This window comes from Sciurus carolinensis, chromosome 16 (genome assembly GCF_902686445.1).
Source record: "Sciurus carolinensis chromosome 16, mSciCar1.2, whole genome shotgun sequence".
Lineage (NCBI taxonomy): Eukaryota > Metazoa > Chordata > Mammalia > Rodentia > Sciuridae > Sciurus > Sciurus carolinensis.
The window spans coordinates 15,368,736-15,388,038 of record NC_062228.1 but is presented as its reverse complement, the minus strand read 5'-3'; the positions used below and the strand labels follow the sequence as shown (position 1 = coordinate 15,388,038).

Genomic DNA, 19,303 nt, shown 5'->3' with positions numbered 1-19,303 from the left:
TTGGTTGAATAACTAAATGAGTCAAATTCAATGTTTTCTATTTTCAATTATAATCAAGAAGCTGATGGGATGTGAATCAGAAACTAGTAAATATGTTTCCACATCCCCAGCACTGAACTAGAACTGTTATTTTATTGAACCTGAACTAAATTGAAACAAAGAGCCTTGATATTTTCATTGTAAATCAAAATTGCTCACTGACTTAAACCAGAGAGAAACTGCAGTACTGCTTAATTCAGTGGAACTAATCTGGAAAACCTACTGGTTTGATTCTCTAGTTACTTACTAAGGTACTTAAACATTCTATGATTATGAAATTGCCATTTTTTGGACAGTGGATCTCTATATATTAACTCATAATGGAGATCTTTTCCTGTTGCTTCCAGAAAGATCCCAGGATGTCCTTTGGGACCCTCTGTCCTAAGTGGCATTACTTTAGAGACTCTAAAGATATTGTGGATATTCTCACTTGTTCACACATTCAGTGGTTCCTTGCCTTATTGCCAAAAGTCTATTCTAAAATACAATGAAAATCAGTTGTTGAGGAAAAATTGGAGATGGGAGTAGGGGATTTTTTTGTGAGTGTGTGTGGAGTGGGATGGGGAGATAGCAAACCCTAAATAAGAAAACTAAAATGAAGCCAGGAAAAGATTTGTATCTAAGTATGTGCCCCAAAGCCTTACTTATTTGGTTAAATGATATTATAAAACTTTAATAAAATTAAAATTATAATAAAAACAATAAAGAGAATATTTGGAAACAATGACAGTAAGATGTAGTTAAATTTGATCTGCTAGAAGAAAGTCAGACAAATTATGAGGGAAAAATCATTACACTTAAATTTTAACAACTTTCTTTTTCCTTCCTGTTTGACGAAGAATTTATATTAGTTTACCACTCAAAATACACCGATGCCCCTTTCAGTTAGTTGAATTTGATGGCAAAATTAAAATCCACCAGGTAATTTCAGACTTGTGCACTGTAATTTAGCTATACAGATCGGTCTATAGAAAATATTTCTTTAAAGTGTTTTCCTTCTATTACAAATAACATATGTAGCTCTAAATGTTCTTGATGGTGAAATGCCACATTGTCTCACTGGTTCTCACAATCTGGTGATGGTCCCTTTAACTTTCCCGTGATTTTATTAGAGTTTAGAAAAGGTTAATTAGGTATCCACTGATCTTAGTGGAAGAAGATTTAAAAAAATATAATATTACAAAATGTCCTCGTAGGGTATGAAGGTAACACCACAAGGGGGTACTATAATTTTATCAAATTTGTCCTGGAAAGTTGGCTCAGAAGGTGAATTGATTAGCGCCTGCAGAGTTAATTTTAATATGCTAATACATCACAGCAAGTTGGAACTTAAATAAAATGATACAATTAATATACTTTTATGGGATGTAGAAAGACTTAGTAAGGTCATTTGTAGATTATATTAGAGCTGCATTTAGACTTACTGGGTTTAAAATTCAGCATTCTTAAAAGAAAGCAGCAGATGTCTGACATATGCATTTTAGTGACCTTTGAATGAAGAAGTGAATGTCGAATTGGGTGGATCTCGATCTAGGCTCTTAAAATAAATTAACTCTCTGGTTTCCCTTCTAAATACAGCCTGGATAAAGCTTTTAGATCTTACTTTCCTTAGAGTTGCAACACAAAGCGTTATGGTGTGATAATCCTGGAAGGGAGTTTTTGAAAGGCTATTTAATCATAGAAGACTTCGGTTTCTTAATGTGTCTCTGAAAGTGATTCTACAGTTTTGCTTGGTAATAAATTTGAGTATCTTGGAGTCCTTCAGTCCTTGGTTGGACAGTTCTGTTATTTAATCTGAAATCATTGAATGTGCTTACGTGGCCAAAGGATTTTTTTATATATATATAACATCCTGGAACTCTGCGTGTTTATGTGCTAATTTCAGCAGATGTTCATTTACTGAGCAAGGTAGACTGGGGTATTTGAAATAAGCTAGTGATTTATCTTCTGAAAGAACAATTAGGTGTTTACAGAGTGCAAGTAGACTGTTAGGTATTCTGTCTTTTGTCACATACTTAGTCGGTGGCATAGACAGCATGCTGGACCAGCATTTGGTATCATGCTAAGATTAACTGAGATAATGTATGTTAACTGCCTAACACTGAAGCAGGAACAATGTTGAGGTAGCCACAGCCTCAGGGTTGTTGGCGGCTTCCTTAGCTATGCCATATGGCTCCAATCCCACGGCAAAATGCAAGATCACAGAGCTGCCTCTGCCTCTCTACCTCTCCAACATGCACAAATGTTAGAATTTAGTGGTCGGAAAGTAGAGCTGTTTTTCTTGACATTCTTTTATTCAATAAAGTAGGCAATCTAAAGTTTCAAGAATTTGTGCTTTACTCCCCACAGGACTAAATACAGCTATTTTTATTGTGTACTTTAAGAAAAACAACCCATAAGGCTTCCAGGTCTCTTAAATTATCCCAGCCTATAAAAGCTTGCTCATGACTGTCCAAGGACAGAATCTGGCAAGGGTTTTTTTTCCTTTCTTTCTCCCTTTCTATCTTTAACAAGGGATCTCTATTTAAAAGGCCCTGACTTGCCTCCACCCTCAGAATGATTCACATCTTTGGAGACAGCAGATGTTTCATATGTTGTCATTGGTGTCTGTGTTAATCAGCTTTCCAATGCTGTGACAAAATGCCTGAGAAAATCTGCTTATAAGGAAGAAAGGGGTATTTTGACTCCTGTTTTGAGTTCATGATTGATTGGCCCTGTTACTTTGGGCCTATGGCAGCACATTACCTCATGGTGGGAGCATGTGGCAGAGGAGGACTGTTACCTCATGTTGCTGGGATGCCAAGAGAGAGGAAGAGGATGAGGTTGGGTCTCCATATCCCCTTCAAGGGCACACCCCCAATAACCAAACTTTCTTCTGCTGGACCTAACCTTTTAAAGGTTCCTCCACCCCCAGTAGCACCACAGCTTAGTGACCAACCTTCAGCAAGTGAGCCTTTGGGGGATACCTCTAAACCATCTGTTTTGACACCCTCTTTTTGACTGCTCATTCCTTATGCTTCTTCCTCAGACTCTGCCCTAATTGGATTTCTTCCAGTTCTTAATGCCCCGCATTCATTTCTCCTTTTCTCTGCTCTTAACTGATTACCCAATGTTGGTATGTGCTGGTTCAAAATCTGAACTCTGCTTGTCCATCTTTCCACCTGTTCTGCCTTCTGCTGGTCTTTGTTTACTTAACTCACCCCAAGTTCCCAGGGTTATTAAATTTTCAGTCATTGAGAATCAGTCTTCTTATTCCTGAACTTTTATGTTTGGATTGATATAAATGTACCTTCATGGTGAAATATAAATCAATGACAAAATAGCAAGTAGAGGATCAACCCTCTTTACAAAACTAATAATGCCTATTATTATCATGGGGCCCTTTTTCTAATAGTGGATCTGAGAAAGAAATGAGCGATTGAGAAATTCCTGCTTCCGATGTACCATTCTTGTGCAAGTCATAGGTATCTACTTGGAAAAGGATTTTCCCTATGGTGGTGGATCTGTAAGCATCGATGTGGAAACTAAACTGCATCAGGCTAAAATGAGCAGTAGAGATTTGCTCTCTTAAATAAACAAACAAATAACCCAGTTTGTTGGGGAATGACAGGAATTGCAGGATGTGCAGATCAGCATGGTGAACCATGGGCATATCCAAGGAGATATAAAAATGACAAGGATCCCATAAATTGTTTTGAAACAGTTCTCTTTGGCCAGAAGGATGAAAACAAGGACAGTGCAGTCCAAAGGTGGTTGTGGGGAGGCATCTTAGGATAACTATTTTGTGTGCAATGTCATGGTAGACTTTATGCAAGGTGGTGGTTTTGGTAGAGACTTTTGTTATCAAGCAAATATGCCTAAGGACTCCTCCCTCATGGCCTCCTGACTCCTCTTTGTTAGGGTTTGACCTAAGTGACTCCATTTTGATTCTGATGGCTTTCTCAACTGTAGGTAGCATGGAGGCAGACACTGGGTCTGTTTTGCTCACTGTTGTTTCTCCAGAGCCTCACAGTTGATAATCTTCTAAGAACCATTTGATAAATGAATGAGATGAAGCGCTATCCCTGAGCCCACCATGGGACTATTGCATGAGAGATCCAGACTGTTCAGATGACTCCCTTCAAAGACCTGGCTTTTTCCAGTACAAGCACCTTTGATGGGCACCTGAAGCACCATATTGTGACCCGAGAGGATCTCTAGCATGTCGTCTGTCTCTAATTATATCCTTTATAGAGAGGCTGTTCATACAGGTGGTTGGCATTGCTCCTTCTAAAGGAAAAGCCTTCAACTCTGAACGGGTCTGATGTTATTTGACCAACCCTGATGGTGTCTGGGGGTGGGGGGATAAACTATTTCACTTTGCTCTTAACTTCTCCTGCTAACTTGTGGACTTACTGGTGCAGAGTAGGTGCCCAACAAACCTTTGCTTCCTGGGATGGGAGAGGCTTGAGAATCTCTTAGACTGTGATGGAGTTTGTAGAAAGCAGTGAGTAAGAGAGGAATCAAGTTTGGTTCCAACAAGTGGATTTTATTCATGCAGTGCACACTCAACTCAACATTCCTAATAATAGCAAGTCACAAATACATTGAAGATTCACTTCCTTGTTCACCTAGAGTCCAATGCCCATGGACTTAGTCAATGCAACATTTCTTATCCAAGAAGTCAGTCAGCAAGACCGAGGGGATTCTTCTCAGCCATAGCCTCTCTCAGCTCCTCGGACATCTCTGGCTGTCCTTGGGTGTCTGATAAGCAAGAGACTGGGTGGCAGGTGTTGCTGCGGGAGAGGTGGTCAGTCGTCTGGCCTCGGTGACAATGGTTGATCAGCAATCAGTGATGGGGTGGACAGCAGCCAGGGCAGTCAAGAGACCGAGTGACGTGGAGTCCTCTGGTTACGGTGCTGCTGACAGTTTGCTCCAAAAGTCCAGGGGTTTAAGTAGTGATTTTCAGCCCAGTCATGCTCTGGTCTTCATTGATAAAGACCGGAACACGACTATACTAGGAGCCCCCACTCAAATCATAGATAAAGGTTTATATCAGCATTGTTCAGGAGTGTCATCCTGCCACACAGCAAGTTTGTCACCAGGTGCCTTTATTTTAGTTTTACAAGTTCAGGCAAATACCAAATACAGCTTATTATTACTGCATAACACACAACTATAGCAATTCCTATTATTTCCTTGTCTCATTACAGAGCTGCAGGAATGAAAAGGGGTAACTGATGGGGCAAAGCCCTGGGGAGGCTAGTGTTGCTGGGGTCACTGTCACAGGGTCAGAGGAAGGACATCTTTTCCTGAATCGTCTAAGTCAGAAACTAGGTTTTCCCTGCCCTTGTCCGCCTCCTTCCACTAGATACCAAATGCTAAGCATTTTCACCTCAAACAGCTTGTCCTCGTTCTGATGTCTTGGTTAAGGTTCTTGCTCTCTGCAGCCTGGACCCCCAAAATGGGGCAGAATGCTGAGCTGCATTTCTAATGCCATGTTCTTCATTTCCTCCATCCTAGCCTGACTCAACTGGATGCTCACTGGCTGCCTGAAGGACCTTTCTAAAACGCAAATCCAATCACGCCTAATTCCCACTTTAAAAAACTCTACAGTGATTCCGCATTGCCTTCAGAATAAACTCCCCACGCCTTGGTCTGGAATCTCAACTCTGTGATTTGGAGCAGGCCTACTTGTTGAGCTTCACCTATTACAGCTTCTCTGATCAGCTCCTAGCCACCAGCCCTATGTCCTGGAATCTGTGCAGTTTCACCCCTGTTCCTCTATCATGCAGCCCGTGAACCTGGACCGTCCTTCCCCCCAGCTCTGGACTCCCTGCTTGGATCAGGCAGTGAGGACGGCAGGGTGGGTGTTGTCTCTCCTTGCTGTCTGACTACATTCTGTCTCCTGTCAGTCAGAGGCTCTCTCCCGGCCTCTTCCTGTTTCAAGGTTTGTGCCTCCTCGTGGGATATTCACATTTCTTATTTTCTGGTCTGTTAACCTTTAAAAATTTGACGATTTTTACAATTCACTTAAATAGTGTTTTAAAAAATCTCATTGTAATTTTACAATATCAAAAGTCTTAATCATACAGTAAAAATCACAAAAGATGATTTCTACCAGGTGCACAGTTGTTCTCATGTTCGTGGCCAAGAGACAGCCTGTTTTATTTTAGAGCATTCCCAAGGGTAAGGAGATGAGGCTAAACTGGGGCTCGATATTTGTTAGAGAAAATGGAAAGAAGGGAGTAAAAACGGAGAGGTGTCTAAAACATATAAAAGGCAAATGTACCACTGGGTAACCTTTTTCTTATGTTAACACTTTTGCTCCTCTTTCTGAGAACAGGTATACATATCAACTATTTCCTTTTCCATTTCTGCAGAGTTCTGATTATTATGGGGTTATTTTTGATGATCTGTGAGGAGCCTTAATTAGAGGAAATAGCAATGTGTTTCTGACGTAGAAAAGTCATAGGAATAAAGAAAATAATTCAAATTATTCTCAATTTCTATTTAGCAAGATCTGATGCAGAGCAGAAATAATGAGAATGATAAAGTCAACTGGCACTGGTGAATTTGACTAAAAGCCAAGAGCCACAGAGTCAGGACGCTTATGTTCATGTTTAAATTACTCAAGTGCTTAATTGTATAATTTCAGTTTCAATTACCAAATGCCCTTACTTTTAAAATTAGTCCTTTGAGTATTAGCTGCATGATGTTGTTATTAAAGTTGAAAATCTGCTATTATGGTTTAGAGGATTATTGCAAAGTTGTTGGCATATGTCTTGTTTAATAAATAAGTTTAATTGTGCATGTAATCTGGTAATTTAATAATGATGAATTATTTTTACAGAGCATAGAATAGCTTTTTTTATTAGGCAAAAACAAAATTACTTTTTAGGGATTTATTTTCCAGATAAAATATTGTATTATGAAAATATCTAAGATACCTCTTGTACTAGATAAGCTCTTGTAAACTGTGAGACTTTTAATGGAAATTTTACATTAAAGATCCCCATCTCTGACCCTCACATGAAAGAGGTAGAGAGCAGGGGAATGAAGTTTAATGAACAGGAAGCTATGTGTATGTATTTAATGCTTTCTCAGTTTGTATTTCCCCTAGAATATCGAGAGTATGACAAAGTAGCCCATATAGTAGATTAGTGTATTTTTACCCCATGAGGCACTTTCGCATTTGATCATGAACTCAACAGCTGCTATTAATGCTAATGAGGTTTAGTACTCAGGAGAGTCCCTGTGCTCATCCTGAATTACCTTGGGCAAAACCTTCTGATTGGCATTATTTTGTTCTTGCTTCCATTAGCCTAGCTGTCTCCATTGAATCCTAGGCAGGGAAAGAGCCAATTGTTTTAGATCTATGTATAAAGAGAAGAAATTTTGGACTTTTAAAGTTCAAGTACATTTCACTTCTAAATGATGTTGGCCTCTCAGTGGATTCTTTCATGAAATCTGCAACAATAAGGTTTGCTTTGGGTCTGGGGTTGTGGCTCAGTGGTCCAGCGCTTGCCTAGCATGTCAGGGGCACAGGGTTCGATCCTCAGCACCACATAAGTAAATAATGAAAAAAAGGTATTGTGTCCATCTACAACTAAAAAAAAATGTTTTAAAAGATTTGCTTTAAAAAAAAGAACGGTTGCTTTGTTGACCTTTACTTTCCTTTGATGGGTGAAGAAACTGAGGTACCCATGATTGGATGACTTTTGAAATCACATAATGAATGATAAAGGACCAAAACCCAAGAATTTTGCTCCTGTGTCCCCTCTACTTTGATAAGGATCGTAGCGTGAACTCTGGGAAGGATTGTGTTTGTAAACCACAGGCCACAGTATCCTTTCTTATTCTTGGGGTCAGATGGTTTTTGAAACTCAGAATTCCTGGAATATCAGAAAGGTCCCTCAGCTGCATTCCAATGACAATTAAGGAATAAATGAGGACAGAGAGATCAACCAGACTGGAGTTGTCTAACCTTGAGGCCAGAAAAACAGATGGAAGAACGGTAATTAATTTAGAGGAACAGAGAAAGCTGGAACCTAGTCAAGCATTGGAGCAAAGGCCTCAGAGGCACCAGGACTCTGAATGTGAGGTTGCAGAGAAGGGCAGGGGACAGGTTCACAGTCCTCGAAGAGGATCGTTGGACACTCCTACCTGCAGGCGTCATCGGAAACTCCTCCTTCCTCTCAAAAGAGATGCACTTTTTTGGAAAGAATGAATCAGAGAAACTTTGGTTCAGACACAGCTCTGTGTGTGTGTGTGTGTGTGTGTGTGTGTGTGTGTGTGTGTGTATGAGATGCTGCTGAATCCCAAATGGAGACTAAGAGGAGCTTCAATGCCGACTTGGTGCAACACCATGTCTTGTCCCACAGCTTCCAGAAAACCCTAGACAGGTTTTTATGCTCCTAGTTGGAGACTGGAGGGTTCTTCATTGGGAAAATGGTCCCAAAGAAAAGCCCTTTCGGAGTCTGCTAGTGAAGTGGTCAGGGCTCCACCTGATCACCTTTGAGGTCATTGAGTCTTTTTGGACTGGCTCTTCCATGTGAATACACAACTAATAATTGCCAGATATCTCAGAAATGCCTGCAAAGTGAAAGGGAATAGAATTACTGCAAAAAGGACTCAATGGAAACAGGGAAAAACTGTATGTACGTGTGTGTGTGTACATTGTATTCATCATACAAAGTACACACACACGCACATACACATATACATACACACGTATAAAATTAAAGTCAATTAAACAAAAACAAAAAAACCCCAAGGCTGGGGTATAACTCAGTTGGTAGAGTGCTTGCCTCTCAAGCACATTGCCCTGGGTTCGATCCCCAGCACCGCAACAAAACAAAACAAAACAAAACCCCAGTTACTAATATGACCAGAGAGAGATGACAGTACATCTGTGATTCCCTGAAGAACAAAACATGTAGAGAAAAAGAAAGAAGTCTTAGAAATTAAGTGTAAGATAAAAAGAAAAAGAAATTCAGTAGAAGGGATAGAAGATAAATTCGAGGAAATATCCTGGAAAATAGCATAAAGAAAAAGAGAGCCGGGTGCAGTGGCGCACACCTGTAATTCCAGTGGTTTGGGAGGCCCAGGCAGGAGGATTGTGAGTTCAAAGCCAGCCTCACAACTTGGCGAGGCGCTAAGCAACTCGGTGAGACCCAGTCTCTAAATAAAAAATATTAAAAAGGGCTGGGGATGTGGCCCAGTAGTTAAGCACCCTTGGGTTTAATCCTCAGTCCAAAGGAAAAAAAAGAAAGAAAAAGAGAAAAAAGGTAAGAATATTTGAAAATGCAGCCTAAAGTTTAAACATCCCGTTTTCAGGAGTTCTAGAAAGAGCAAATCGAAAAAAATATAGGAGAGAAAGTTACAAAAAATTGATATAAGAAAAACTCCCCAGGGGCTGGGGTCGTGACTCAGTGGTAGAACGCTTTCCTTGCATGTGTGATGAACTGGGTTCGATTCTCAGCACCACATATAAGTAAATAAATAAATTCATTGACAACTAAAAAATATTAAAAAAAAAAAAAAAAAGAAAAAATTCCCCTAACTGAAGGACAGGAGACTTGTGATGGAAAGGGGTGAGTGCCTAGCATTTGTGTTTGTCAGAGTTTTCCAGAGAAAAGAACCAATAGGATGTGTGCACACATGCGTGGGTTTATTATAAGGAAGTGGTTCGTGGAGGCCAAGAAGCCCCAAGATCTGCAGGGCGAGCTGGCAAGATGGAGACCCAGAAGAGCCAATGTCTAACTCCAGGCCCAAGAACCAGGAGGGCTGGTGGTGCAGTTGGAGTCCAGAGGTAAGAAAAACCCGATGTTCCAGTTTGAAGGCAGTCAGGCAGGAAGACTCCTCTCTCACTCGGGGGAGAGTTAATCTTTTTATTCTCCTCAGGCCTTCAACTTATTAGATGAGGCCCATCCACAGTAGGGAGGGTAATCTGCTTACAGTTCAACCAATTTTAATGTTAAGCTCATCCACATGCAGCCTCACAGAAATACCTGCAGTAAGGACTGACCAAATATCTGGATATCCTGTGTCCGGTCAAGTCAACACACAAAATTAAGCACCATACATGTTCTGCAACCAGTGTCTCCCAGGCAGGTAGACTAGAAAATCAGGCAGCCTGAAGGAAATACAGTGGGGCTGTGGGAACTCTGCCATACCTTTATTTGATGGGTGGGCAATCTGCATAGTGCAAAGTCCTGGTCAGCTTATACACAAAATTGCAAGGAAGCCTGCAGCGCACCATGACATCACTGGCTACATAAGACACACGTATGCGGTTGTTCCTGACTTACAGAATGCACCTTAGTCATCGCTTCCCAGTCATCCAGTGAAGAAGCCCGACTGACTCCATTTTCCTTCCAAGAAGCAACAACAACAACAAGGATCCACACTAAGTACATCACCATAAAATTTCAACATAAAAAGGACAGAAAGATCTTCAAAACCTACAGGAAATAAGCAGGAAACAGAACATCAGGATGGTTTTAGACTTCTTAACAGCAGTCTTGGAAACTTGTTAAGTCTTTCTCCAAATGGAAAGACTTGGAGAAAATTATTTCTAGACTAGAATTCTATATACGGCAAGCTAAGAGTTTAATTATACATTTATATTTTATTTATTTAAAATTATTACACCTAGCATTTTTATTCATTCACAGTGGGAGAGTTCCTGAAGGTCTCTAGTCTTTTCTACTGGCAGAGTCTGCTTTAGGCAGGCCAGTGTTCATATAAGAACTGGGTTTGTGGTCATAGATTCTATACGGGAGATAAGGAAACTAAGCAAAAACCACTCACGACTATGGCAGATGGGGTAAACCCCTGCCTTCTGTATCAGAACACCTGAGTCTAACCCCAGGTGGCAGAGCTTCGCACCCAACACCTGCTGGAGGAGGTGGCTGGGCACAAGTGTAGCCTATGAGCAGTTTTGGGGTGAGGCTGATTCTGTGGGAGTTGATATAAATGCCCACCTCCTGCCCTCAGCACTGTTAGTTCTGAGCTGTGTGTTCCAGAAGGTCCCAGTTGGATCTTGCTCCTGGTGTCCGAGAGGTAACTGCTCATTTATGCACCCTCGACAGGTCTGGGACCATCTCTCAAACTTCCTGCAGTCTTTTCTCAGGATCTGCTTTTGGAAGAACCAGGGATTTTTAAACCAAAGAATACTGCATGTGAGTTCTCTTTGCTAAGATACAGAAACATCTCTTTGAGTTTAGTTTGAAAAGAAAAAAAAAAAAAGATGAACTTCTTTGTAATTTTGGATTGATTTATGAAGTGTGTTTTATTTCTGGTTGATTTTAATTGGAAAAAAAATGTAAGTGCTGGTAAAACTACCTTTTCCCTTAGTTTCCTATGATATTTTATATAATTGAATTTTCTTTCTTAAAATGTTTTAGAAGTATCCCAAACTGTTTTGGTCATTGACCCTGAAAGTAAACTGATAAATCTTTCTAGACGTTTTCATAGATGCAGTAGTGGTAGCATAAGGTGATACCACAGTGATTACTCATGCTCAAAAAAGGTGAGAAAAATGAGTAAGAATCAGCATTAATTCAAATCTCTATACAATAGAAGAGGCTACATTAATTCTGGGAATGATTCTGTCTGCCATATGTGTCTTTGTATTTTGCTTAATTTCTTATATATTTTGTTTTAAACCATATTTTCGTTTGTATGTTTATAGTCCTTCATCTTTTCAAATCCATGTTTATCTTTTTCTTTTATTTCTTCTGTGGTACTTGGGTTCAACCTCAGGTCCTGCCACTGAACTACCTCCCAGCCCCTTTTAAATTTTTGTTCTGAGACAGGGTCTTGCAAAGTTGCAAGGACTGGCCTCAAACTTGGAATCCTCCTGCCTCAGCCTCCTGAGTAGCTGTGATTCTAAGGATGTGCCACTATGCTAAGCTTAAGTTTATCTTTCAGCAATTTTCAGAAGTTCCCAAAGTTGAAAATAATGGAAATTAATCAAGTGTGTAAACAGCTTCAATTCTTGTTAAAGATAAGTGATGGTTTGAGGTTTTCTTGTTGGTGCTGGAAGGAAGTTTGGAATGAATTGGAGTTCAGTGACTTTGTAAGAGTCGGCGAATTTGGAATGGGTGCTATCCTGGGCCCAGCAGTTCAAATCAATGTAGAGTTTAATTGCAGCAACGAGCTTTATTTGGTTGAAGGAGGAGGCCCAGTGCCCAGTTAATTAAGCTGTAACCAATTGACTGGGCGATGGACTAAGTTGTGCAGCCAGTGAAGTTGTTTTTGCCTTAATTTTTCTAATGCTGTTTGAGCACATTGCTGACTGACGTTCTGAGGACCTGCTCTGGTTCTAGGGCCGCCTGATGGGAGAAGAGGGTGTTTTTGTTGTTGTTCTCTATTGCCATGTTTTTCTGTGCTTGAGTAAAGTCTACTAAGTTTAATTGGTCTAAGGAATCATCCTTTTGGCAGCATCAGGGAGGCACAGGTTATGGAGTGGGAGATGGTGGCCTTTAAACTCAAATCCGTGGAGTTAGCCTGTCCTAAGGGCATGCACCTGGGAAAGCCCCCTTGGCAGGGTAGTCCTGAGGATTAGGTGGGCTGAGCAATACGAAGTACCAAATAGAGTGCCTGGGCTGTGAGGCAGTTCTGCACCTGTTCACTTAAAAGGCAGAAGCCTTGAAGCCATCTGAGCGGGATGGATCTGTCCTATTTTTGTGGGCGTGAAACCAGCCCTACTTTCTGCAGAGGTGTGGGTCTGGAGCCCGCGGCCTTGCATCGTGCGTCTTCAGCCTGCCTCACTTCACTGCACTCCTGTGTTTTTGCTCGTTGATCTCAGCTCTCGAAAACGGCCCGTCCTGAATGTGGACTTTCCCTCACAGTGTCATGTCAAGGTGCCCTGGCAGTGGGGTTGCATTCTAAGTACGGTGACAGCAGGTGTTTGACCCACCCCTTTTTTTCCTCCTTGATGCGGGGGAACGGACCTTGAGGCCTGGTGCATGCACCACTGAGCCGCGCTGGAGCCCCATCCATTCCTGTTGCAAACTCGCTCTTGGCTCATCTCCAGGCTGCACCATTTCAGTGCTTGCCTGGACAGTGTACCTTAGAACCTAAATTCTAAGTTAGGCTCCCCAGTTATAACTTGGACCCCATTATATCACTTTGGGGTGCCACATGGCTCAGTTTTAGGATACTGTCCTGTTTGTGGAAACAGTGTAGTTACCGAAAGTAAAGTACTGCATACTGATCCCATTGTTACCATTCCTTCCATAAAGCACTTTGGATGAGGGTCTGCCACCATTTTGCTTCCTCCTCAGGCCCTTTTGCTCTCATTTCTTGAGTCACACACTTACTGAGAGTCTAGTCTGTTGATAAAACTGTTAGGTCAGTTTTTTTTTGGAGGGGGGGAGGGCGTGTACTGGGGGTTGAACTCAGGGTCGCTCAGTCACTGAGACACATCCCCAGCCCTATTTTGTATTTTATTTAGAGGCAGGGTCTCATTGAGTTGCTTACAACCTTACTTTTGCTGAGGCTGACTTTGAACTCAGTCCTCCTGTCTCAGCCTCCCAAGTCACTGGGATTACAGGCACACGCCACCTCGCCTGGCTTGTTATACCAGTTTTACCTGACAAAATACACAACTTAGTTATGTGAATTGATGAACAATAAGTGTATAAAAGTTGTTTCTATGAAAATTATCTTGAGTTTTTTAATATTAAAAAAATCAATAAACACATGTTGCTAAAAATGTCAGATTAGATGTTTAACAATGGAAAACATGACAAATCTGGGTATCACAAATACCACAAATCCATTCTTATATTGTTGTGCAAATGCTTTTATGTTCTTGATATAGTTTAAATGAACCAGGAACCAGACAATGTATTTTAGGTGCAGCTTATGCAAGACAATGATGAGGCAGTTTGTGGAGTGATATTGAAAAAGTCTTTGTTTCCTTTAGTAGTTTGATACTAGCAAATATTTCATGGCAAATAATATATGGCTTGGATGGTGGGGAAAAAATAAAGATGTTCACATATTGGGCAGTAGAGAAAAGAAATTATCCATTGGATAACCTGCTCAGCAGCAATATAAAGGTGATGGAATCGTTTTCCAAGGTGTTCTATGGTGAGTGTTCTTACAGCATTGACAGAGGTGGGAAGGATGGGGTCTTACCTATAGAAATGATGGCACAAGTTGGAATTGGGATCTGGGGTAACCTCACAGCATGGCCTGTAGCTGAGGAGCTGGAGCTTAAAAATGTCCACTTAAGGTTATTGATCAACTAACAAATCCTAGAGTGTTTAAAAGTGTGAATTATTTGTCTTTACCAGTATACTACAGTTCAAATATGGCACAGATGAACTCGGCAGAGAATTTTTTATGAAGTTATATATTGTCTAAAGAAAACTATTAGGTGAGAAAAATACTAAAATACATTCCTTTCAGTTATTGCTCCCTCCTAGTATGATTTCGAGGACCCTGAAGAGGATAAAAATACCATATGTACCCCAGGAAATGTAACATCCTTGATCTAGGGTTAAGAAATTTTGAAATGTTTGTAGAATAACACAGGTGAAAATTTGACTTTAGTTTTGGAAACAGTCTAAGTTAGAAAACGTAGGTAACAGGCTTATCAAGAATCATGAACTTGGGCTGGGGTTGTAGCTCAGTGTAGAGCACTGTGAGGCGCTGGGTTCAATTCTCAGTACCACATAAAAACAAATGTTCATTGACAACTTAAAAAAAATTAAGAGTCAAGAACTTAGCTGGATGTGGTAATTCATGCCAGTAATCACAGCAGTTAAGACAAGAGGATTGCAAGTTTGAGGCCAGCCTCAGCAACTTAGTGAGGACAGGTCTCAAACTGGTGGGGGTGGGTGGGAATATGGCTCCATGGTTAAGTACTACTGGGTTCAATCCTTGGTACCAAAACCAAACAAAACCCCAAAAGAACAAAAACCCACCAACTTAACAGACATCATTTATTTGCTTTTATTAGTTTGATGGTTATACGTAGTAGCTGGATTCATCTCAACATACTCATCATGCATAGAAATTGATTATAATTCATAATCTCCCCTTTCCCTCCCCCATATCGTTTTTAAGGTAAAGTTGGAGTGTAATAGTCTCCAGTTTAGCATATACTGCATCTCAGAGAAAACTTGGCCCCAAATTGATAATGACTGCAGGAAACCCGAATGTACTAGAAGAAGAGAGACATTGTTTATTAGCTGGTTGGCTGATCTCAAATCAAAGGCTCCAGTGATTTGAGGAAGATAGCATACAAGAAGGTTCAAGGATGACAAACCACTGGAAAATGGAATTGTGAATGATGCAGAAATCATATGCCCCAAGAAAAGACAGCTGACTAGGAAGGCAAAGATGAACAACTTGTGGCTCTGGATTGTTCAGGCCCAAATCACCCCCTTACATTAGAGGAGAGGACGGCCTGGGCCTACCATCAGCAGTGTGGTGGCTAAACAAGGGAGGAAATGAGTGTCAGCAATGCAATCCCTCCTCTACCCAGTTAACGTTCAACTTCACTATGTGAATGTCTATGTACATTCTAGGGTAAAATGAAATGTTTAAGATACGGATTTGATTATTTAACCATTTAAAAAAATTTTTAGTCAACCTGTCAACCACCAGCTCTGAATGAGATAAAATAATTCTACATTTTAAAATATCCCCTGTAACTATCACCATTTGTAGCTTGGGCCTTCTCAAAATGGATTCAATAATACAAACGTGTTACCTCTTTGGTGTTGAGGGAAGATCATGAGGTATCCAGAATTGGGAAACTCGGCCCCAGCTTTTTCCAAAGGTCCTGGTAATTTTTCTCACAGGCCAAGGGCAAGTGTGACCGTCAGGTATGCGGCTGACTTCAATCTGTGATCTTGACACACAACCTCTAGATTGCAGTGGAACATTTCCTATACTAGTGAGTCATTAGGTGAGCTAATAAAAATTGTATGGATTTATAAGACCTTAATCTATATGCAGAGCTGTTACATGCTTCCGTATCTTTTCTCCTCCCCTGTCCCTCATCACTCTTGGGCTATTACAGGTGAAGGAGGTGGACTGCATTAGCTTTAAAAAAAAAAATAAAGGTAGAAATGATTTGGTTTCACTTCTCTCTTTCCACAATGAACAGGGCCTAATATACATCACATCTCAATCTACTGAGCATCAGTTAAGTAATTCAAATCATTGTTGTGGTCATTTTGCAGAACTGACAAAGTTTTCCTCCTCCTCCCAGAAATGGCTGAAATTCTTTTGGGAGGACTAAATAAAGACACTGTATTAAGAGAAACTTTAGGAAACCTGACACGAGGGAACAGCAGATGAGCAAAAGTTAGTATGTGTACAAAGGCAAGTGATGGCCTCCTGTCACGGTTTTCAAAACCCTCACACCTGGGATGACGACTAGAAAGCTCATGTACTTTCTAATGTGTTTTTATCATGACATGATATATTTTAGCAGGCATATTTGTGGGTGTAGTGAGCTTGTCTCTTTAAAAAGTTTGGAATCATAAGATGGGATATCGAATTAAGCTTTTTTTTTTTTTTTTTTTTTTTTTTGGTTGTTTGTAAATGCAATCTTGAAAGATAACAGGTAAAACTATGCACTAATGGCCTACAGGAAGCCTCCCTAGCTTTGGAACAGCAGTAAGACAGGACCCGAACAGATTACAATATGAAAATATCTTTTTGAGCTTAAAGGAATATGAATACAAAAAAACTATCAAGCCAGGATGGGTCATTATTTCCCTAGCTCTTGGCACATACTTCTGACATCAAGACCCCTCCTTACTGTAATGTCACCTTTCTGATCGCTCTTTGTATTCGAGATGTTCCATTTCACCCCATTCAAGCCCAGACCATCACGATTACTCCTGATGCTTCGCCTCTGTTGATGCTTCGCCTCTGTTCGTGATCTCTATCATACTGGGTACTGGTTAGGTACTTGGTCAATGTTTAATGAATACTTGGAATCTCATACTCTCTTCTTGCCACTTCTCCTGGGACCCATCTTACTTTCCTATGTCCCTCACTTGCATCTGCAGCAGTTCAAGCCTCCTGTTTCACCCAGTCTGTGTGGTAGAATGGTATGATTAACCACCTCTTAGGCACCCTCTCTAGTACATCTGTCTATTACAGATAATTACCATTCGAAGTTCATCAGGTTTTCTTCCCTCTAGTTTCCCTTCCCACTCCCACTACCCACATGCATCAGATCCTCCCACCTCTGCAGCATGCAATCAGCGGTAGCGGACAACTTGTCCTGGCCTTTTAAGCCAAGATCGACGAGGGAAATATTCAAGGCAGAACTGAAGGCTGGTGCAAAGGCCCTGGCAAAATATTGTGAGGAAGAAATAAACATCTATCTTGTAAAAGTGCTCTTAACTTGAAATATCTTTTATCCCTTTGTTCCCTAGCCTACTCATGAATATATATTTTAGGTATAGCTCATTTGCATAGCATCTAAGTATAACCTGGTTTGAGAGTTTGTCTTTTAAAATGGGCACTTAATTTATTTACGTATGTTATTACTATAGATACCTTTTGCCTTGGGCTTGCCATCTTACATGGGTTTTCAATGTACTGTATTTTTTCCTTTTCCCTTTGTTGAATTTATAACTATCTTTTTCATAATTTTATTTTTCTAATTTTTCTTCCTATTTTCCTTATTTTCTAATATATCTTAGAAATTACATATAACTTCTATAGGGGAGTTTAAAGGAAATTAATTTTATTGGTACTGGGATTGAACCCAGGGCTGCTTAGTCACTGAGCCACATCCTCAACCCTTTTTAAATTTTATTTCGAGGCAGAGTCTCACTAAGCAACTTAGAGTCTTGCTAAGTTGCTGAGGCTGGCTTTGAAGTTGGGATCCTCCTGCCTCAGCCTCCTAAACCTCTGGGAATACAGGCATGTGCCACCATGCCCAGCAATTTTAATATTATTATTTTTCTTCAATGCCTAAAATTAATCATTACTCAAGTACAAAACAAGAACCTTACTTGTACTTGATTTCCCCCCACCTCACCACTTATTCTGTTGAGATTATCTTGAATATTAGCTTTAAGTGTTAGTTGGGTTTAAATGAGTATTGATTTTAAAGTATCAGTTTGGTTAATTTCTTTGATAAGCACTTTGCCCTCCCTTCCTCGCAGCCTCTGTGCTCTCACCACCTTCCAGCACAATCCCATTGCATCACATTCGTCTGTTCATTTGCTCTCTTGCTGGATGATAGCGAAGACTCCCTTGCCTATCTCTGGAGTTTGGCCTGAATGGATACATTGTAAATATTGGTCACTGAACAAAAGCCCTGCTCCTCCACCTCACTGCAGCCCCGGGCTTTGATCAGCTTCTCTGGGTTTCTAGGCATCCTCATTCCTCCTGGTCTAGAACCTTCCATGGTACCAGAAGAGTATGACGGTCTTGGATGGGGCCCAACATGGTGGGCATCAGCACTGTTAGGAAATAGAATGGAACTCTGGTCTGGAACATCTCCTGTAGGCATGTTTGCTCTGCTCTTTGGCCCTTTGTCAATTGCTGAAATTTACTTCCTTCGACTCCTGTATGCATGGTGATAAAGTACTTTACGAGGTTGAGATGGCGGAGGGGTAGGAGCACAGAAGGAGCAGGTGTGTATTCGGTAGAGACTCGCCAGATGTGCAAACAGGTAATGCTCATCTCGGGTCTTGGAGGAGGGAGGAACCATCAGGTGGTGCATGTGTTTATTTGGCCTCACAGTTGGCATATGAGGTACAAGGCAAGAATATTATCTATTGAAAAACTTTGCTAGCTACTCTTCCAAAGGAGGATTCATATCCAGAATACAAAGAACTCAAACTTAACAACAAAAATACAAATAACCCAATGAATAAATGGGCAGATGAACTAAACAGACGCTTTTCTAAAGAAGACATACAAATGACCAACAAATACATGAAGAATATTCAATATCTTCAGCAATTAGGGAAATGCAAATCAAAACTACACTGACGGGGTTGTGGCTCAGTGGTAGAGCGCTTGCCTAGCATGCATGAGACATGGGTTCGATTTTTAGCACCACATCTAAATAAAGGTCTATCAACTAAAAAAAAATACATATAAAACACAAACTACATTGAGATTTTATCTGACTCTAATTAGAATGGCAGCCATCAAGAAAACAAACAATAATAAATGTTGGAGATGATGGAGAAAAGGAAACATATTTACACTATTGGCAGGATTGTAAATTAGTAGAACCACTGTGGAAATCAATATGGAGGTTTGTCAAAGACTAGAAATG

The 19,303-nt window shown here is 40.5% G+C and overlaps 1 non-coding gene across 1 annotated transcript; it reads left to right on the top strand.

Moving 5' to 3' along the window:
- Positions 1-8,797: 8,797 nt before the first annotated feature.
- On the top strand, positions 8,798-8,870 carry Trnae-cuc (transfer RNA glutamic acid (anticodon CUC)). The gene has a single exon. It is a non-coding gene; the product is annotated as a tRNA-Glu (tRNA).
- Positions 8,871-19,303: the final 10,433 nt, after the last annotated feature.